At 36.9% G+C, this 23,560-nt stretch overlaps 1 protein-coding gene across 15 annotated transcripts in view; it reads right to left on the reverse strand.

Annotated features, from left to right (window-relative positions):
- SRCIN1 (SRC kinase signaling inhibitor 1) overlaps window positions 1-23,560 on the reverse strand; it is a 305,422-nt gene that overhangs the window by 238,379 nt on the left and 43,483 nt on the right. The gene's annotated exons all lie outside the window — the stretch shown is intronic.

The following is a 23,560-nucleotide window of genomic DNA, read 5'->3' on the forward strand; positions in this document are numbered from 1 at the left end:
TCCATATAAGTATAAGTGCTTTGCTATTGTCCTGTAGGTAATCATAGCAATCTTCACCAAGACATCTAGTGCTACCCAAATTAGAGTGGCAAAATGGTGCCATCTGCCCCATGAAGGCCAACACAAGTAATCATACTGTCTTGTACAACCTACCATGGGACCGCAATAGCTTGATGTTGATCCAAGAGCATAGATCAATTAGGATATTAATTTTGCTGCTCATGTGTAAGTCCTCAGAAAGCCTGTGATGCCAATATACAACTAGTAAAACCTGGTTCTCTGTCTCAGAAGTATAGCTCATCAAAAGCTCAATAGAATCTTAAACCCTTGTTAATAAGAAGCCTATGTAAGACTTGCCAAATTCTATTGAAAGTACAGAGGCCTCCAGGAAAGCCATGAGCATTTCTCTGCACTCTAAGCAAAAGGAAGACAGTTCCCAATAATCAGAGAGGATGTGTCAGCAGTCTAAATTGGTTGCATCATTGGTGAAGCATGCCGGATTGTATCTGTGGCATAAATTATGTAAAGAGAAACTGAGCAGCTCATAATTACTTTAAGTTGCTTCAGCTATGGGATGTGGATAAGATAAAGGCAATGTCATGAGGACATGGCAGAAAAAAAATAGTTACTGGGATTTGGTTAAACCAGACTGACGGAAAAGTGAGAGTCCCAAATCTCCCCATTTCTCCTCTGATTTGAGTCAGCTTGTCCCAAAGTACAAAAATTTATTTGGATTATCAGTTGCAATCGTTTCATAGTTCTGATAGCAGTACACTTATTTTGTATCTAGAAATCTCAAGCTTATGCTGGTGCTATAGGTTAGTCTGAATCTTCTGTTGGAAGAAATGTCCTTCTGGGTTCAGTTCCAAGTGAGGAGAAAGACACTGGAAAAATGGAGACTGCTTGGAAAGATGGTTTAATGGTGGACAAGATCACATGGTTTGAGTTCCTGAGCAGAAAAGGCGATCACATGCTTCAAGATGTTGGGTGAAGAAAAAAAGGGCCGAGATGCTGAGAGTGCCTGAGTTTTATACCCTCTGTTGGGCCCCACCTTAGTGTTTCCTGTTCCTGTGCAAGAAATGTATCCCATTGGCTGTCAGACTCGCAGGGGGTGGGGGTCTTAGTTAACTTTGTAGGCTTTGTCTGTGTCCCAGGCTTGTTTGAGTGCTGGCTGATGTAATCTTCCCAGGTGCCATGTGGTGAGTTTTTGTTCCTAGATGGGTCCTGTTATGTCTTTTGTGTTGCAGATGAGCTGGCTCAGGCCTTAATGGCCCATTGACAAAGATGGGGGGAGGAATGAGTTTCTGCCTCCCTTTTAGGGGAAAATATTCTGCCCTTTTAATATTTCCTAAAATATTTCATTTTCTAGGAGAGGGGTGGGTTTTAATTTCCTACACTTCATATTTAGAAGATGAAGAATTTTATTCTCACCCACAGGTATTAAATGGAAAAACTGTACATGTGAAGGCACAAATGCAGACTGAGTCAGTTTATCTAGATTATGAGCTAGCAAAAGTCTGCAGTTCAGCAACATATCACAAATTAAGAAGAACAAACAAAGTCAAGAAGAGGAAAAGAAATCTACTTGAAAGAAGCATGATTCAGGGAATTAGTCTACCTGGGTGGTGGGGGCAACATCCCACCTCTTACCAGACTGAGACCCATGCTGCTTTGGATTACCTGGCTAAATTTTGGACTGAAAATTGACCAGTCTCAGAACATTCTTGAACTGATATCTTGAATGTTTTGGCTATCTGAAAGTTATTGGATGCTTGTTTTCTCAGCTGAAAGCTTGCAATCAATCTTTTATTGCAGTCACAAAGTTTGCAGTTTGCAACATGTTTCTGTTACTATAGCTAACAATTTATGACGGCAATAAATGCCTTTCGTATTGGAAAGGGTGTGTAATTGTCAACAGAGAACATTTTGAACATTTTCTGCTACAAATAGTCAATGGTATCATCAAAGCAGAACTTTGAGACAAAAATTTAATGCCCCACTCAGTCAAATGAGCAGAATAGCCTACAAATGCAATAGAACTAGCTTATCCCATTTGAAATAAATGAAGATGTACAACTAAAATCAAAAAAGTTGGCTATATATGGGAGAAAATTTATCTGTTACCAACTTTTTCCATGGATGATGGGGAAGTGCCTCTTGCCATCAAGGGCTTTGGAAAACAGTTGTTAAGAAATGGCTTTAAATCTTCGAAAAATTCTGGATGGTGAAGCAGCCAACCACTATTAGTCATGATGTCTCTGCATTGTCTTCTTAGGAAATACAGGTAGAGCTCCACTTGTAACCATTCATTTAGCAACCAGTTCAGTGTTACTGAAAAAAGTGACTTACAACTGGTCCTTGCACTTATAACCATCGCAGCATCCCCATGGTAACATGATCAAAATTCAGGAGCTTGGCAAGCAACATCAATTTAGAATGGTTGCATTGCCATCCGTCCCCTTCCGGATCATGTGATCTCTATTTGCAACCTTTACACCTGCCTTCTGATAAGCATACACAATAGGGGAAGCAGATTCACTGAATAACTGTGATATTCATTTAATTGTGGTGATTAGCTTAAGAAGCATGGCGAAAAAAGTTCATAAAAATTGAGTGCAAATCACTTAACAACCACTTTGCTTAGCAATGAAAATGGTCCCAATTCTGGCCTTAAATTGAGGACTATCTGTACACATCTGGATATAAATTGATAGGATCACAAGCTGAAGAGAGTACTCTTCCTTTCATTGATTAATATAAATTCTAGTTATGGCTCCTTAGTGGCATCAGATTGATCAACCTGGGACCAGAAAGCTAGCCTAGACAGGCCTTTGATCTCAGCTCTCTTCCTAAAGCCAAGATGGTTAGGGATTGTGATTGTGCAGACCCAGCTTCAAATCTATCTTCAGCGGAGAAACATACCGGGTGATTTTGGGTCAGCCAAGAACTCACTGTCTTATCCCAATGTATCATATATAATTGTTGTGAGGGAAATTTGTGAATGGACTAACATATATGATTCCTTATGGCTACAGAGAAAAAGCTTAGATCTAAATCTAATAAATAAACAAAAAAGATCAATCTAAAATAAAATGAGCTAATCAGATGTGACTTGAGGGAATCTTTTAAGTAGAGTAAATCAGCAGGCACATTATATGGATTATTTTAATTAGGGAAGGGATTATAAGCGGGACCAAAAGAGGTTTTTAGGAAAACTTGTTGCTATTGCAATTCTGAAAATACAATGAGGAAAGTACTTCATCATCATAGTTTTAGTTTAGTTTTTTTTTAACTTTTAGCTTTTGGCCTAAAACTATATTGGATGTTCCTAAACCACATCTGACATTTGGTAATAAAGACTGCTTTACTCTGATTATTCACTTTTACCCAATTACATTTAGTGGTACAGGCTACAACCAATTGATAAAGAAAACCCTAATGTTGCTTTTCATTATTAACTTTTTGTTTATTGAAAGAAAAAGAACAAAACAAAGATGATGGAGATATATGCATTGTCAAAGAGAAAATAACACATTACAATTTTTTTTAACAAAAGTGAAAGAAATGCAACAAAGGGAAAAGAAATAGTATGATATGTCTTCATAAGAGTAAACAATTACAGTTTTATATACTTATCTAATGTAAATATATCTATATCAGTCAGTATCATATTTAATCATATACTCATAAGTGGCAACTACAATCAAGTATTCGATCCACTGAATAAATTGAACTATACTTCTTTACAATGCTACAATGTCACTCTTTTAGCCATAGTAATCATAATCATAAATTTATTTGTCAAGCATATATAAGATAACAGGTAAAAGTATAAACATAATTGGAATACATGAAAAGAGTAAGTAAAAAAGGAATATTAGGACAGGGACGGTAGGCACCCTGGTGCACTTATGCATGCCCCTTACAGACCTCTTAGGAATGGGGTGAGGTCAACAATAGACAGTTTAAGGTTAAAGTTTTGGGGGTTTGGGGAAGAAACTGTAGAGTCAGGTAGTGCATTCCAGGCATTGACCACTCTGTTATAGTAAAAGCATGAAGAATCCATTTCTGTTACCCGACTGTCAAATTCCAAATACTAGGTATATAGTTTAAAAGAATATTATCCTCTGAAAATTTTAGTTTTGGTTGCACAATCACATTTATATAATTCACTTCTTTCTCCCCAAATCTGGGGTAAATATAAGACATTGTGAAAATACATTTTAAAGAAATGTGCTTGTTTCATCTCCAATAAATACTGTTTTTGACTGACCTTTTCTATACAAATGTAATGGATATAAGTTCTATTATGTTTTGCTGCATAAATCATAATTTGAGATCCATTGACACTCTTATTATAGAAGTTAAGACACACCAATAGTTTTAATAATATAAGAACTTTTAATTTAGTAATCCTTTCATTTGCTAATATCTGCATTCTGCATCAAATTGATTTATTGATGACAAATATTTATAAAAACTAAACTATTTTTTAAAAGGATTGAACAAATTGTTCCAATATTTCAATGTCTGAGAAGAAAATGCTGCTGGTCTAAACAATGTTGTTAACAAATGCAATTGTAATATCGGACTCTAATGTTCCTTTCATCAGAATGGATTTCTGGAGAACAACACATAGCCAGAACCCACTCAACAGGCAGCAAACAAATAAAAAAATGCTCACAAGGTTTCTCTATACTTGAAAATAATGAAAAATTAGGATGAGTGTTGAGCTGGCTGAATTATGGACAATGCATATTATTTAGAATAATTAAAAAAGAGTTTCATGAGCATTTATGTAGATTGGGGGAATAGGTATCAGAGCAGAGTGGAATCAAGTGTAAAGAGTTGCATATTGGGGCAGAAAAAAGCTCCCTAACTATAGATTCATGGGATCTAAGTTAATAACAATTGACTAGAAAAAAATACTCGGAGATGGTCAAAACAATGAAAATATTATTCAACATGTGGCTTTTTTATAAAGACGAATCCCATATTGGCAATCAATATTAAAGGAACTGAAAATAAAACTCCTATTATCACAATGCACTTAACTCAATTTTATGCTGTGATCATACTTGAATATAGTTCTGATCAATGCATTGCAAAATGAATATTGTTGAACTAGAAAAGTAGACCCTAAAAAGGGCTAGAATAACCTATTTCTAAAAGATTATAATGTCTGGAATCTTTAAACTTTGAAATTCAAAGTTTGGAAGTTTTAAATTTAAACTATAAAGCGGAGGATAATAATTTGAAAAAAGTACTTATTATTGAAACTTTGGAGAGTTTTCAAAATTGTTTCCAGGAGTTCCTCTGAGTAAGGGTCTGATTACATTTATATTCTGGGTTTTGGTTATTCTATCCATCTGCCTATCTAAGGATGCCATTAAATAAGTGAAGCAAATAACTTAAGTTGATTTTGTACTAAATCCTGAGTTGAACACTTTAGATTTATATGGAGAGAAAAGGAAAACGGATCCATGGAATATTTCTGGCATGGCTAGTTCTATGTGCAAATTAACTGATGTCATAAAAGGATTCCATTGTTTGTTTTCATGGGGCCAAAAGCACATAGGTCCTGGGGAAGTTATCTGGATCAAGAGAAGGTTGGATGTACAAATTTGCTTTCCCATGTTTGAGGATGGGATGAGATTCCCGCCCCACATACACCCAAAAGTTATGTTGTTAGCTACTTATGTTGTTAGGAAAAATGTGATTTTAATTAAAAGGCAAAATGGAAATTGACTCAAAGCAGAATTATTTTAAAAAACCATTGAGGCAGTGACTTATTCCTCCCTATGCTGTCTGCTTTGGGAGGGCAATTACACTGCAGCTGGGAGTGCTAATGGCTGGTGTCTCTGAGGAGGTGCTAAATGGGAGAGAAGGAAACAGTCACCAAGCAGCTGAGAAGAGCAGGTTCTTTTCATTTCCTTGACCACAGGTCTGTTTACCTGCTTATTTTATTAAGAAAACTTCTCAGCTGTCAAATCACTTCTCTTTAGCTTCTGAGCTTGACTAGAAAATATTAGCATAGAAAAGGCTCTCTCTAAAAGTAAACAGATATAGCTGGCCCAAATTGGTCCCATCTGTCCTGTCTATCTACTGCCCAGCATTTGCAAGCAATAGTGGTATAATAGTTGACCCTGTAGGAAGTTAAAACCCACCTCTCTCCTAGAAAATGAAATATTTTAGGAAATATTAAAAGGGCAGAATATTTCCCCTAAAAGGAAGACAGAAACTCAGCTCCCCCATCTTTGTTAATGGGCCATTAAGGCCTGGGCCAGTCTATTCTACATAACAAAGATCTACCTCCTCCAGGCAGAGCCATTTAATTGCATCACCCAGCAAGATTCAACCAAACTTAACACACAGAAAACCTAAAAAGCTAACTATAACCTCTGACAGCAACCAATCAGAATACTCTTCCTGTGCCCCAGGAAGTTCAAAGCCAGAGAGGGTATAAAATCCAGGGACTCTCAGCATCTCTTCCCTTTTTTTGCCCACGATTTCGAAGGCATGTGATCCTGTTCATCAATAAACCTTCTTTCCAAAGCAATTTCCATGAATTCAGAGTCTTTTTGCCCACTTGGAAAAACTCAGAAGTATATTTCTTCCAACAACCCAGTGGTGGGTTGCTACCAGTTTGTTCCCGGTAGCAGCGGCAGTGGGAGACTCCACCCATCTGCCCAGACATCATCAAATATGATCTGCGCATGCGCAGAAGCTTCTGCGTATGCGCAGGCAGGGCATGCAGGTGAGCGCACGAGAGATCCGGTAGCAAAGGTAAGTGAAACCCATCCTTGCAGCAACCCAACCATCAAATTCACTAGATAGCTTTAGGCCTGTTGCTACCACTCCACCTAATGTACCCAGTAGTCAGGATAAAATGAGACATAGCTATATCTTGACTTGAGTTCTCAGAAAAATAAGTAAAACATCTATGTAGTAATCAAATACTCAACATTGAAAAGGGGTAACAAAAGTTAAATGGATCTATGCCAACAGGAATAATTTACAATATTTATGAAGAATCTGAAAAAGATTATACATTTAGAGGTTTTGCATTTAAAGGGAAATTTATAGCTTTAAAAATTACCAAACAGAGAAATGTATCTTATTTTTAAAAGCTATCTAAATTTAAATGCATATTAAAATGTGTATCCTGGAAAAAAATAATTCAAAATTAATTAGGAAAATGTAAGTTTTAGAAGTATGTATCTTTGAGTATTAATATATATTGGGGAAAATTTTATACAAAGCTCTGCTTATTAGGGATACTCACAAATAAAATTCTACATTAATGGAACACAATAATATCTCAACGCCTTAATATTAGCATGGACAAACGTGGTGGGTATTACTATCAAGACATCTCTTTTGCACAACCTTAGAAATTAAAGTGACAAAATTCAAAAGGACACTATCAAAAACAAGTTCCCTTGCTCTAGATGAATCCCTCTTTGAGGGGGATGGGAGGATCAGAAATGTGAAAAATGCATAAACAAACAAACAAATAATAAAATGACTAGAGGGAAATTTTTCTCCAATTCCTACAATTGAAAACAAAAGTCACACAGAATCAAATTGTGGAATTTGCTTTCATCAAAAACGATAATCAAGATAAGCCATTGCATTTGGAAGGGATAACTAACAATTTAAACATTAACCAGGAAAGTGGGAGTGAGGAATTTAGAAACTTTGCTGAAGGATTAAGCATTCAATAGCACTAACAATGCAGACTATGGATTATCTTTGGTACTAAAAACTGTAAGCTTTTCGGTTTCAAGACCATTACTGGGGAGGACAGGAGGGGGAGAATGCAGTTGTTTTATTTGTGGGATTACCACAGGCATCTGTCTGACCACTATTGCTATTTTCTTACCTAAAAACTGCTGTGGATTTCACACAAAGGTTCCAACATGTTAAAGTGTTTTCATTTCCTACCAAACAGCACTCATAGATAGTGCTGTTGTGTAGCAAAAGAATACTGAAAAAGAAATTAAAGAATAACAAACAGTAGGAAGCTCTACATCTGTGCTTTCTTTGGCCTCCCATGTATGCCAGTACAGGTTTCCTGCTTAGAATTTCATTGCATTCTTACTCAGGCAATCAGCTTTTGGCGGAGTCATTCATTTTCAGTCAATTACTCAACTCAACCAAAAGAAAGAAAAGATACACTGAGCAGCATCCAAAAAAAATAAAACTGAGGATAGTAAGGGAGTGAAGAATTTCCATGTTAGAGTAGAAGTATCACCAGTTATCTATGCCCTTGGCCATCGTTATCTCTTAGAGCAATTAATTTCACAGGTTAATTAGGCATTATCTGAAGGAATATTTTCCTTTGTCTCCATTGAACTTGCTACAGATCAGATTTGGGTGATTTACTAAGAATCTTAGGTCTATACAGATGATAAATTAAAGATATATGATATCTTCAGATTAATGGCTTGCTCTTTCCCAACCTAGTGCTTTCTAGATGTAAAATTTCCAGAAATTTCCAATCATCAGCATTGTAACTTGGAATTTTGGGAACAGGATTCCCAAAATACCTGAATATCATCAAATTGGTGATAGTCAAATTAATTGAGCATTTAATTTTGCTCAATTAAATGGAAAAGATACTGGAAGAGAGCTGCATTCTTCTCCATCAGTGTTATCACAGGCATCACCCAACAGATGCCCTGGCAGTGATCCAAAGTATGACATAATAGATTTGGCACAGTGGTGGGTTGCTACCGGTTTACCCCGGTTCGGGTGAACCGGTAGCAGCGGTGGCAGGAGGCTCCGCCCACCTACTTGGATGCTTCTGCACATGTGCAGAAGCTTTTGCGCATGCCCAGAAACATCATATATGCGCAAGCACGCACACACCCACAAGCAAACCAGTAGCGACAGATTTTGAAACCCAGCCTTGATTTGGCAGTTGGGTAAAAACTGAAATATGTGCTCCCATGAGGTAACTGCCGATGTTCAAGCAACCTATGAAAAAACATACCGGTATATTTTGAGGGAGAATGTATAGCATGTTTTTGAAGAGATATTTACATATTTTCCTCTATTTACTCTTTTTGAAGGCTTTGAGGTTTTATACAATATTTTCATACATGCAGTTCTGATAATTATAGAATTAAGTGACTTTGATGTTTAGGAACAGCAAACTAGTCCTTTGGGCATGAAAAACAGCTGGGCAGCTTTGGGCCAGTCACTGTCTGTCAACCCAACTCTCTTCACAGATTGTTGTTGTGGGGAAAATTGGAGGAGGAAAGAGTATTAGCTATGTAAAAATTTCTCAGTGGATGTAGTTGACAGGGTCAGTTTCAAAGGTTCACATGAGCTTTTGAATGTGGTCTATGAATTTGTGAAGCAGACCTGACCTGAGTTAATATAAAATATAGGCAGCTCTGAAATAGGGAGCATCCAAAAAAATTTAACCATCTCAAATCTATGTTTAGTTAGGCCTCGACATGTCTAAGCTTGATATGTAATGAATCCAAATTACACAAAGGGAGCTACATAGCCTATAGCAGGAAACGTTTTTTAATGTTTTTAAAAAACAAATTATTAGCCTGTGACTTTGAGGAAGTCACAGGCTAAAAACCAAGGCTTCTTTTTCCAGCTGCAACATCATGACATTGATGAACATTTTCTTAAAAGCATAATTGCTACACGTGAGCAATTTAAAGATTGTTAGCAGCAGATTCAAGCCCTCATGATCTGTAAAATATACAGTCTGTGTTAATTCTATTAAAATCTAACATGAATGCAAAAAAAATTAAGACCCTCTCAATTCAATAGGATTTTTTTTTAAATTTGATTTATATGCCAGCCTTCTCCAGAGACTCAGAGCGGCTTACAGTGCGTTAAGCAATAGCCTTCATACTTTTATATATTTTATACAAAGTCAGCTTATTGCCCCCACAAACTGGGTCCTCAATTTACCTATCTTAGAAAGGATGGAAGGCTAAGTCAACCTTGAGCCTGGCAAGATTCGAACTTACTTTAATTGCAGACAGCTGATGTTAAATTACAGTCCTTAGTCTGCAGAGCTATCCATACTCACTTGCAAGGGTACTTAGGACTTAAGGCTAATTGAGGCAACATTTCTACAAACACCTAAATATAAATCATCACTGAATACCGTGGAACATATACGTGCATGTATTTTGTATAATTTCCTAGCTGTTTTTCAAAATAAACTCAAGGAGCACTACAAAATTAGGCTATTAACAACGAATCTATAAATTAGCAAAAAAATAAATAAATAACATTTTTCTTAGTTTGGATTTTATTTTTATTATTATTATGAACTAACTAGAGTATAAATATTTCAAATCATTTTTAATGCTATTTGATTTTGAAGATAAATGCCAATGCATTGCAATGACATTTTATTTTATTTTTCTTGTCTTTATTAGTTTTATAAATAACTCAAGGTGGCAAATATGCCTATTATGCCATCCTCCTATTTTCCCCATAACAACCCTGTGAGATGATAATAAACAGAGAAAGATATTTGGGATATTTTATATTATATTTGTAGCCTATCTTTGTTTTTTGTGCCGTTCACCAGCGAAATCTGGGGGCTGGGCAGGGGACAGAATGTATCTGCCCTCAGTGTGGAAGGGATTGCTACTATCGAATTGGCCTTTTTAGTCACACTAGATGCTGTTTTAGGACCTCTTTTCAGAGCACGATACCATAGTCTTTTGAGACTGAAGGATGCCAATGATGATCACGTTGGTAATACATAGCTGCTTCTTCCTCCTATTTTCCCCATAACAACCACCCAGTAAGGCCATTTGGGCTGAGACAGATCGACTGGCCCAACATCATCCAGTGGGCTTTCACTCCTAAGTGAGTGTTTATAATCCATTAGCTCTGGCCTAGAGGTTTAGACATAAGAAATGACCAGCCAGTCACTTTGCTCCTAATACCATATAGGAGAGGTTTCTCCCAGTGGTGGGTTTCAAATTTTTTTACTACCGGTTCTGTGGGTGAGGCTTGGTGGGTGTGGCATGGCTTGGTGAGTGTGGCTTGGTGGGCATGGCAGGGGAAGGATACTGTGAAATCTCCATTCCTTCCCCATTCCAGGGAAAGGTTACTGCAAAATCCCCATTTCCTCCCAATCAGCTGGGAGGCAGAGAATAGATGGGGGCAGGACGGTAGTGGGTTTCAAAAAATTTTTACTACTGGTTCTGTGGGTGTGGCATGGTGGGTGTGGCATGGTGTGGTGGGCGTGGCTTAGTGGGTGTGCAGGGGAAGGATACTGTAAAATCTCCATTCCCGCCCCACTCCAGGGGAAGGTTACTGCAAAATCCCCATTTCCTCCAGATCAGCTGGGACTTGGGAGGCAGAGAATAGATGGGGGCAGGGCCAGTCAGAATTTTTACTACTGGTTCTCTGAACTACTCAAAATTTCTGTTACCGGTTCTCCAGAACTGTTCAGAACCTGCTGAAACCCACCTCTGGGGCAGAGGCAGTCAGAATTTTTACTACCAGTTCTCCGAACTACTCAAAATTTCTGCTACCGGTTCTCCAGAACTGGTGAGAACCTGCTGAAACCCACCTCTGGAGAGGGCCCAGCACAGTTGATTCTCCTTCAAAATAGTAAGCATACTATATATGGACTATTTTCCTAACTATTTCCAGTTAGGAAAAAAAATATTCTATGACTAAATGGCCTTTAGGTGGTGCCAGTATTTGTGAGACTGACATTAATGATAAATAATGATAGTGCATGTTTTTACTCCTTGCCTGTAGGATTTTTCTTTTAGACTCCATTTTCCCTTAATTTAAATAAATTAAAGCTCTTTCTTGGCAGCTGTTTCACATCAAAGTATTCTTTATCCAGAATGTTCAACACTGGCCCTTGCCACAGAAATAAAATCTATCACAGTGACAAAAACAACTGCAGGACAGCAATACTTTTAACTTTCCTATTATATTTTTATTGTTGTTTTGTAAGTCTACCCAATAGGCTCAGCCACAGTTATTTTGCTAACGAATGAGTCTTTCAGAATAAATCCAGCTAGATTAAAGATTTGATAATATCGGTAAGGAAGATGCTGTAGCCAAACTCAGAAACTTTCATGCCAAGTTTTTAAATGTTTTCAATAAGAAATGGTACATGGCACCAAAACACACAATTTCCATTCCCCTACAACAGCTTTTTAGATTGTACCACATTTACAGTCAAAAGGCAACAGGCCAAACAGTAATTTTGCATTAGTACCGGAAATGACCATATAGTGCTCATACCCCACCTTTCCTTCAACTTATGTAAGTATAAAAGAAAATTGGTCAATCAGAAAAAATATTATACTTTTATCCATCTTTCTATATATAGTAGGTGGCAAACCTAATATTCCTTCCTTCTTCTATTTTCCCTACAACAGTGCTCTGAAATGGCTTGGGCTGAGAGAGAGTGACTGGCCCAAGATCACCCAGCTGGCTTTCATGCCTAAGGTGGGACAAGAACTCATGATCTTTCAACTTCTAATCTGGTGCCTTAACTACTAAACTGGCTGATTTGCCAGTTTAGTATCAGTCCAACCTGCTAGACTGCAATGATGTCATCTCTTATGTACACTTCTTTGTTTGAAATTAAAAGTAGCTGCAGGATATTGGGAATCAGCTGCAGCACAAGCAAGGAAGGTGGCTTACTTAGTTCTTCCTTCTATGCTGACTTCTCAGACTTAAACCATTCCCACCTGCTAATAATTTCTCTACTAAATATTATTCTTTCTACTTTTCCTGGAATTTCCACTCTTGCTTGTGAGGAAAAACAGCAGCTAGAGCTAGGATGTATAGAATTAGACTGGGGATAGTTCAACATATTTTATCCCTCTGTACCCTTTCAGCTCTAAAAGGCTTTCAGCCACAGATCTCCCAGCATAGCTTTAACCATAGCTCATTCACACATTATTGTGCCAGGCAAAGTATAAATGCAGCAGACCTGTTTCACAAATAAATACTGTGATGGATCAATAACTAGAAGTAGCTAGTGCTCCTTAAAACCCACTTTTGGGTTGGTAGTGTAATTAATCTTCTCTTTCATCTCTTTTTCTTGTGGACCTTCACAAATAAATGTATCCACACGAAATTGATTCTAAGATGATTCTTAAATCAAATCTTAAATGATTCTAAAATAATTAGTAGATGATCCTTCTTGTTTTCCACTGAAGAGTGGAAGCCCAAGAGCGTGAGTTCCACCAAAGGGAACAAGTGGAATCCACTTTCATTTCTCATTCTGGAAGTAGTGTTAACTAGGTTTAGAGGACAAGGCCAAAAAACAGGTAAAAGCAATAAGGTGAGAGTTTCAGAGACATGGGTAAAACTAAGCTCTCTAAGGACAGTTTAGAATCTGCAGAAACATCAAACTAACAACATCAGCAGAGTAGAGCTACCAAATATAAGAATACATTCTTGTTGGTTCTGAGACACACAGTTATATATCAATAACATTGAACAAGCCTGGACATGAATGCCTCAGGAACCTGCTTAAGACAATCTATTTCACACCGTGACTTCCATAAAATGATAAATCCTCTCCTTGGCATTTTCAAAACCTCCCCATCAAAATCAACAAACCACACAGGTTACTTTTCTACAGAAACAGTTCCAAGAATCTAAACAAGTTTTAGAAAACCATCAGTGTAGAATAGGGATCCAAGTGCTTCATGAGGTGGTTGCAATGAAGAGAATGGTGTTGAGGGTAAATGGTTTGGTGAAGGATGAAAGGAAGAGTAGCTGACAAGACTACCCCACCCATTAATACAACCACTCCATTTACTAACCTGGTGACTTTAAACAAAGGGAACAGAGTCCAGGTTTCTTCCCTCCTGCAATTCGCCCGACGCCTGGTTAAGGACAGGAAAGGAGGACATTCAGGAACAAACAAGTTCAGCAGGGCATTGGGAGTAGGCAACAGGTTGGGATGAATGGAGATTGTAAGAGATAAATGCATCAGATAAAACAGTGATGTGGATCTCTTTTTTTAAACAAATATCAGAAAATATTTTTGTTTAAAAACCAAACACGATGAAAAATGGGGAAGGAGAAGCAGAAGGGAAGTAGAGAGGTTTTGCATCACAACATGTAACCCTGGACATTTTTTTTTGTACATGCAGATGGCTTGCCGGCTACTACAACAGACACAGAGGAAAAAATTAGATTCAGGCTTACTTCATTCATGCAACTTACCAGCCAGTGCAGAGTACTGGAACAGATATCTTGCCTATCTTACACATAACCTGGAATTCTGGCAATCTATATATACAACTGCTTAATTAAAGAACATGAACAGGTGTGTTGCAGATGTGGCACCTACAAGCTAGAACATTTGTAAATCTATTCTGGGGCAATGAACACATCTGCCGTACAGGGAGCATGTAATAGACACTCTCACAAGCTGCCGATTTCTTCAAAATATCCATTGTCCAGAAAACAAAATAATAAGGTTACTCCCACCCTATAGCTACCAAAGTTGGTTTCTACCACTTAATCTGATTTCATCTTCAGGGGCAAAATCAGATGGATCCATTTCGAAAACACTGGGGTATAGTCACCTACCATTACACTTTCTAAGAGTGCTTCTGGGTTTATGCCAGACCCAGAAAAGTAACTAGAAATACTGTTTAATTTTAAGGCATATGTTTTATAGTATACTAGCTTTCAATTTATTTTTTAATGTAAATCACCCCAGTGGATGCTTACCTGATCCTGTTCTAAAACCTGTGTCTATTCTTGCTGGAAAGTATAGTGCTGGAAAAGCATTGTAATAGCTATAGCTTTTCTTCACTCCTTCTTTTACCTATCAGCCTTCCTACTTATTTCATCAAGATGCTGAACTGTACAACAGTAGATGAAAATATGTATAAGGTGAACAGAAGAGCTTCTGATGATTTGAAAGGCATAACCATCAACTCCAATAAATAAATAAAAATAAATAAAAAATGTTCAATAAATCACTAGAGATGTGCTATGTTCCTTCTTGTTTCAAACACACTACTATCATCCCAGTGCCGAAGAAGCCCACCCTCAAGGAACTGAATGACTACAGGCCAGTTGCTCTAACATCTGTAGTCCTGAAAACCTTTGAAAGGCTAGTGCTGTCCCACTTGAAAATCATCACGGATCCGCTGTTAGGCCCCTTGCAATTTGCATATCGAGCAAATAGATCAACAGATGATGTTGTTAATATGGCTCTGGACTACATGCTATAACATCTTGAATCTCCAAAAACCTCCGCAAGGGTCCTCTTTGTAGACTTTAGTTCAGGATTCAACACCATCATTCTAGACATTCTTCTAACTAAGCTAAACCACCTAGCAGTACCTGAACATACTTGTAAATGGATCATAAGCTTCCTAACAGACAGGAAGCAGCAGGTGAAACTAAGCAGAATCACATCAAATACCTGTACAATTAGCACAGAGGCCCCATAAGGCTGTGTGCTCTCTCCACTTCTCTCTATATACCAATGACTGCATCTCAAACGATCCATCTGTTAAACTACTGAAGTTCGCAGATGACCCAACAGTGATCGGTCTCATTCGAGACAATGATGAATCCGTATACAGATGGGAGGTTGAACAACTAGCCTCGTGGTGCGACCAGAACAATCTGGAACTGAACACACTCAAAATTATAGAAATGGTGGTGGACTTTAGGAGAAACCTTTCCATATTTCCACCTCTTACAATACTAGACAACACAGTATCAACAGTAGAGACCTTCAAATTTCTAGGTTCTACCGTATCTCAAGACCTAAAATGGACACCTAACATCATTAAAAAAGCACAACAAAGAATGTTCTTTCTTGCCAACTAAGAAAGCTCAAACTGCCTAAGGAGCTGCTCATACAGTTCTACAGAGGAATTATTGAGTCTGTCATCTGCACCTCTATAACTGTCTGGTTTGGTTCTGCAACCCAACAAGACAGACAAAGACTTCAGAGGATAATTAGAACTGCAGAAAAAACAATTGCTACCAACCTGCCTTCCATTGAGGAGCTGTATACTGCACGAGTCAAAAAGAGGGCTGTGAAAATATTTACAGACCCCTCGCATCATGGACATAAACTGTTTTAACTCCTACCCTCAAAACGACGCTATAGAGCACTGCACATCAGAACAACTAGACACAAGAACAGTTTTTTCCAGAACACCATCACTCTGCTAATCAACTAATTCCCTCAACATTGTCAAACTAGTTATTAAGTCTGCATTACTATTAATCTTCTCATCGTTCCTATCACCCATCTCCTACCACGTATGACTGTAACCTTGTTGCTGGTATCCTTACAATTTATACTGACTGTTTCCTAATATGATTTGATTGCTTATTTGTTTCCTATGATTATCATTAAGTGTTGTACCTTATGATTCTTGATGAATGTATCTTTTCTTTTATGTACACTGAGAGCGTATGCACCAAGACAAATTCCTTGTGTGTCCAATCAGACTTGGCCAATAAAGAATTCTATTCTATTCTATTCTATTCTATTCTATTCTATTCTATTCTATTCTATTCTATTCTATTCTATTCTATTCTATTCTATTCTATTCTCCTTAGTTGGGGATTGGCAACCTAGCAGCCATAATAAAATATTCTGAAAATTTCAGACTACTTATAAAGGGATATGCAAATGGATAGGCCCTATGATTCTAGAATACATTTAATATTTTGTTGGCATTGTTAGGCTTGTATATATGCTATGCTTCTAAAACAGAAGACAAAACTCGCAAAATAAAAGATTTAGTTCAGAATTTGGATTCCCAAGAATTCCAGATGTCATCTACAATAAAAAAAAAAAATCAAGACTGTGAATTATAAAAGTGTGTTTATGTAGCAATTACTGAATATGTCTCTAGAAATCAGTGAGCCCATCACAGGAATTCCCATGCAATCAGCAAGTTTTAGATTCTTGCTTTTTTTTTTTATAACTCTTTGCTAGTAGGAGCAGAATATGTTGTTCCAAAAAATTGAAGATATCATATATATACATGCATGTGTGTATGTATACACACACACACATACAATATGTACATATCTATACACAAAATACACATAATTAAAAGAAAATTCCTCTTTGGCATACCTTTTAAAAGTTGCACAATTATCAACTTATCAGGACACTTGTTTGTTTTCTGCTAAATAAAAATAATTTATTTCCAGGAAATTATATTTAAAAATAAATTATAAAAATAAAAATATGATTGCCATTAGGGGTAGGAAGAAATGTCTTTAGTTCTCATTTAAATAAAAACATCCCTCCTTCCACAGTTCAGAACAATTACGTTGCCAGAATACTTTCAGATAAAAACTCTATATAATTCTGAAAGTAGCTGCAGATTTCTTCAATTTTCTCCAATTGCCGTCTTTTGCAATTCCTATGCCCACTTTCCCACAAAGCAAGCACAATCTACATGATGCAAATGAAGAGCCAATGCCTATCAACTATTTTGAATAATATTAACTTTGAGAAAACTACCTTATATGCAGAAACAACCAGACAGTTACTTTCTTCCTAAAAGAAATACATATTCAGCTGTAGGTTCTTACAAGAGTTATGGGATTTTGATAGATAATACTGTCCTCGTCTATTTATGGCATTTTTATAGATAAATAGACTGTACTGGAGTACTATAAAGTGGCATACATTTTATATTTCCAAGCTACTGATTATATATATAGATCCTTCTGCCTTTTCCTCTAATGGGAAGTAGCTGAGATCTTGCCTATGGAAGATTCTGTAAATCATCAGAAGTGACATTTCTCATTCAAATTTAAGTTTAGATTATTTTCTTCAATCTTCCATATGGAAATCTGATTGGACAAGATATTTAGCATTTCAATTCTCAAAATTCATAGGTAGTAGAAGAGACTATAACATTCATTCCACACACACACACACACACACACACACACACACACACACACACACACATTTATACATTCTATCCTAAATATATTATATTGCTGGAAGCAATGACCAAAATAATATAATAATATAATGTAATCAGCCTTCCCAATATGATGCTTTGTAGCGTTGTTGAAGAAATCAAGTTGTATAGTTTTGGATCTTCTGTAGCAAATAAAACCCTCTGTATATTATGGATTCTATTCTTTTAAATTTAAGCACATGAAAACTGGAAATGAATAAATGGACAAGATGAAATAATTCAGTATGGATAGATGCAAGATGCAAGGTGCTAAAGAGGACTTTATCAAAAAAAAAGTCTCACATCATTTTATGGAATGATGGTGTTAAGATCAACAAATCTCTTTTTCTGTATTCCAGATATGGAAGTTTGGAACCAGTCTATTGATATTGTAATGTGTTACATTTAAGCTTGGGTGTGAACAGTTAGTCTAACTCAGTGTTTCTTCAATTTTCTGCTCTCAAAACCCCTTCCCTCTTTTAAAAATTATGGGGGACCCCAGAAAAGCTTTTGTTTGTATTGATTATATTTATCAAAATTTACAGTCTTAACCCATTAGATAGTTAACATTAATAAAATATTTTTCATGAAAAACCTAACTTTTAATGAATGAAAAAATAATGAGAAGAGGGGCATTGCTTTAAGTTTTTTTGCAAATATCTTCAATATCTGGTATATATTTTTGATTTTCTAGACCCCCGAAAGGGTTTGGAGGATTCCTAGGAATCCTTAGACCACACTTTAACACACAGTTGTAGCTGTAATTCCCTCTTACTTTCTTCAACCCCCTTTGCAATTAGTTCTCCAAAGTGAAAAAAAAATATTTTGTTTTGAAAACTGGGTGCCTGGCCCTAGAAATACACAGTACCCAAAGCTGTTGTATTTCATCCTTTGCCTCAATAGGAAAGAAGGCAATTCTCTTATCCCTTCCTTACTGTACGTCTTCTATTCAAGCCTCCAGGGCCTGGCTGGATAAAACAGAGACAAGGGATGAGTGGGTAATAGATGACACCACTTAAAAACTTTTGCAAAAAGCCTCATTCTACCAGCTGGCAGAAATTGAGGAAAGAAGGACCAATGGAACTGGCACCTCCACCGTCCTTCATCCTTCAAGGCATGTTGCCACATGACCCTTTTGTCATATTTTTCTGCTTCTGGTCTTCTAGCTGTCACTCAGCTGCCAGACTTCGCATTTATACTCTAGCTCCTGAAAGTCTACAATACTGACAAGGGGTTCATGAAAAGGCTTATGCTTGTTTCTCCCCATCCACTCACCTCACCAGCTCCAGTATTCATAGTTACTTCCATTTATAAAATGAAACAGTGAAGAACAAAGGAACCAGGCAAGTGTAGGTTTCTGTGAATCTGAAGACCAAATTCCTTCAGATTCAATGAAACAGCGAATTTCGCAACAGCGAATTTTTAGCTGTTGCCTTCATAAATTTTCACACTAATTTTCTGGTGAATTGGATTTCTACTTTCATAATCTCTCTGCAAACCTCCGTGCCTATTTGGTTTTTTTATTTATAAATGTTTTTTTTCATATTACAAATCTGTTATGATTATTTGATTTGCCTTATTAAAGACCTTTAGCTTTGATTAGTTAATTGCTCTATATATTCATCAGACCAGGATTTCTCTATATATCTTTACATTACCCATCTAATGCATCATAAGGAATAAAGAGTATCCTTTTTTGTACTGTTCGTGTGATAGTCCTGTCAGGTGCTACTTATACATATAAAGGCCTAGAAAAATATAGGAGAAAAACTTTCTCTCCCATCATATCTTTCATTTGTTCAATACTATTTTGAATTTGCATTAGTAAAACTCACTGCAAACCAATGCACTATTGTAATTTCAGATCTATGATTTTTTCTACTAAAAGCTAAGAACACTGTCATGTACAACACAAATTGCAAAATTAGATCACCAAGAATAAATGAGAAATTTAGCCCATCAGAAAATCTATTCATTGTGAACATGATAAAAATTCAAAATAATCTGGAATTGTGCTTCTGGATTCCACATTATTTTGACTTGGTTCACAACTCAAAAAATGTAACAAAGTATATGTAAAGAAAAAAAATGCACATAGAAAATACAATTAGAGAAATACCTACCAAAAATTCTCTATAAAAAACTGCTTTAAAGCAGAGCACAGTATAAGAAAAATTAGGATAATCAATGCATATATTAACATTCACACATAATTGAAAACGTATTTTTTTCTGAAAATTTTCAAAAGACTGGAGTCAAAAGAGAAAACTAAGAGTGAACAAATTGTTTATTATTGAGCAGTAATACAAACGCAAACTATCTTTTATCAAGCTGCAGCCTTGTGTGATATAACACCTCCTCCTCCTCCTCTTCTCCTCCTCCTTCCATTTCCCCTCTCCCTCCCCCTCTCCCTTTTCCATATCTAGATCAAACTTTAAACTGCCAGATGAAGCCAACTTCTTAGCTTTGTCCTTGGCCAAAAATAAGTCATTATCGGTACATATTTCTGGTAATAGTCAACATATCAGCAGATGGGCTTGGCTTTGCTTCTCTCCACATTCACACAGTATGTTGTTATCTGCTAAGAGCCTCCACTTATTGGTTTTACACTTAGGCACTCCAATTCTCAACCTATTCAGGGTTCTCCAAGTATTATAAGGGCTATTGGTTCCTTCAGTCATATCCTTCTTTAATATTATTCCTTGCTCGATGGTCTCTTTCCTCCATCTGTTAATTAGATTTTGTTCTTACATACCCTCAAGAATGTTTGTTCCTTATTTATTTTATTTATTTATTATTAGAATTTGTCAAACAAAAACGAGAACAAGAATAAAAGAAAGAAAATACAATGACAGGGATGATAGGCATGTTAGTGCACTTATGCACACCCCTTCTACTGACCACTTAAGTATGAAGTATGCCATAAAGCTTTTCTTAAATCTTAGATCTTGGCATACTTGGGCATAGGCCCATTCAGAGCATATCAAGGATCATTCTCTTGCTTAGTTCTCTTAGCATCTGCTACTACCTCTCTCCTGATCTTAGGTGGACAATGCCAGCAATTGGTGTAGATTTGAGAAACCTATCACTAAGCATATTGCTTCATTGAAGGCGATGTCAAACTTGTTTTTCATGTGCAGATGCATCTCACACTGGAGCAGCAGCAGATATAATACACCAGTAGGCATCAAAATCAAAAGCTATACATGGAAAGCAGGCTACACACCTATGTGTCTCCCCAAGCGAAAACACTTCTTTCATTTTTGTGATAAACTCCACTTCAGGGCAGGAACGTGGTGGCTCAGTGGCTAAGATGCTGAGCTTGTTGATCGAAAGGTTGGTGGTTCAGCGGTTCAGATCCCTAGTGTTGCATAACGGGGTCAGCTCCCGTAACTTGTCCCAGCTTCTGCCAACCTAGCAGTTCGAAAGCACATTAAAAAATGCAAGTAGAAAAATAGGGACCATCTTTGATGGGAAGGTAACAGTGTTCCATGCGCCTTTGGCATTTAGTCATGCTGGCCACATGACCACGGAGAGGTCTTCGGATAGCGCTGGCTCTTTGGCTTTGAAACGGAGATTAGCACCGCCCCCTAGAGTTGGGAACGACTAGCACATATGTGCGAGGCAAACCTTTACCTTTACCTTTACCACTTCAGAATTTCTCACCTTGTTATATCATTTATCCTATGCCCTCTGGAGCAATAGATACAGTGAAAGTGCCTATTGGGCAGCTATGCATTACCATTTTGACGCACCTACTACTGTGCTTCTAATTGGTTAGACTGATTTTCTCAGAGCTACTATTAGTTCCATGTTCTGTTTCTTGTTTCAACAATTCCTCCTTCCATTGATAATAGAAGAGATGCCATTCCTTTGATTAATTTACTTAGAATACAGCTGAATCATGTATTCTTAGCATTTTTTTTTGTCTAAATGTGATTTCCTAATGAAGGTTTTCTTCATAAAAAAGCAGCTGTTTCCAGAAACCCACTTCTCTGTAGGCATATTCTGCTGCTTAATGCTATTCCCACAGCCTTCAGCCTTGTTTGGTTTCAGTAGCTAATGTTGAATTTAGAATGTCTCCTTGATGTGATTTTCCCCCTTTCTCATAATGCAAGAAAAAGAAGAAAAAAATTGATTCTGTTGAAAAGAAATCCATACAGAAAGAAAAATGAGCCATGTTAATTTTTCACAAAGGGTACTCTGTTCATTTGTTTTAACAATAATTTATGCTGAATTATTTGCATAGTGTTTATTTATGCATCCACTGCTGGTCCCCAGTAAACAGGGAATCTGAAGATTATGCTTTGTTTTTAACCATACAAAGCCTCAAGTATTTGGGAATATAATTAATAAATTCTTTAGCCATGAACCTGCAATAATAGTTCATCATTTGCCTCTTGCAAGAGAACAATCTAATGAAAGTGGGATGGGCAAAACAAGGTGGGTTAATCCTCAGACTCAGTTTCTGTTTGAAAGCTGACATCAGGCTCTTGGTAGCTGACACAGCTGAAAGCAAGATTCCCACAGTCTTCTTTAACAAGATTTATTGAAACATTAAGAAATAAAGCTACAAAAGCTCTAGCAACTGGATTATGTTCATTTTAGAACTCCATTTATCTTTCACATCATTAGGGTGGAGACTTTCTTTTCTAAATGTCTTTTCTGTGAACCAGTGAGCTAATTTAACTTTTCCCAGCTAACCAAGGGACGTATAAGTGTTGTTTTAGAGAGTCTAAAGACCTTGGATGAGAGGGATTCTGACACAATCTGAGCTTCTTGGTTAAATCTATTACTGGCCATTATGCTACTGGAACAAGAAAAGAAATACTATTTTACCCCAACATTTGAAGAATGCAACCTCTATATTTTTAGTATAAATAGTGTAAAAATACTGAACGTGGCAAAGAAGGACTGCATCAGAACTAACCTCCTTTTGAACCCAGGATATATTTTACTCACTTTACTCTATGGAAAAAAATACTGAATGATTACTGCCCAAGTTGCCATGTTCACCTGGAAGCAGAAAGCACTGAATCAAGAAACAAAAGGAAAGACTTGAATCCTTGGGATGAGTTCACACAACATATGAAGTCACAAGCTATAGTATTAGTTACACACATTGCTGCTTATAACCCATGATTAATAACTGGGCACAGGATGAACCCCGCTGTTGCTTAAGATCCCTGCCTGTTCAAACAGCTGATTGGCCGATAAAAAAGAATGTAAACAATTGTTGAAGACATACCCAGACAATTGAGGAAATAATTAAATTGTCCATGTTACAATGGCTGCTTAGGAATTTGCAATGGGATTGGAAATCATACATTCCATGTAGCTTAGATTTCTACCTCTGAATACCAGTATTATTTGAGCAATATTTCACCTATGCTGAGCCACATGCTGCATACATATGCTGAGTCACATATCCTACGCCTTTGGCTTCCCGCTAAACAGCTGCAAAAAATTTTACATTGCAGACCCAGGAAATTTTGAGCCTTTTCGTATTTCATTGTACAGACTGAAACAAATTGTCAAGGAATTAAAGGGACATTCAGGATTTAATCTGAGCCAGGGTTAAATCACAAAACTGATGTCAATTCATGGGCTGA

Source organism: Pantherophis guttatus, chromosome 4 (genome assembly GCF_059756535.1).
Source record: "Pantherophis guttatus breed Tessera chromosome 4, ASM5975653v1, whole genome shotgun sequence".
Taxonomy (NCBI): domain Eukaryota; kingdom Metazoa; phylum Chordata; class Lepidosauria; order Squamata; family Colubridae; genus Pantherophis; species Pantherophis guttatus.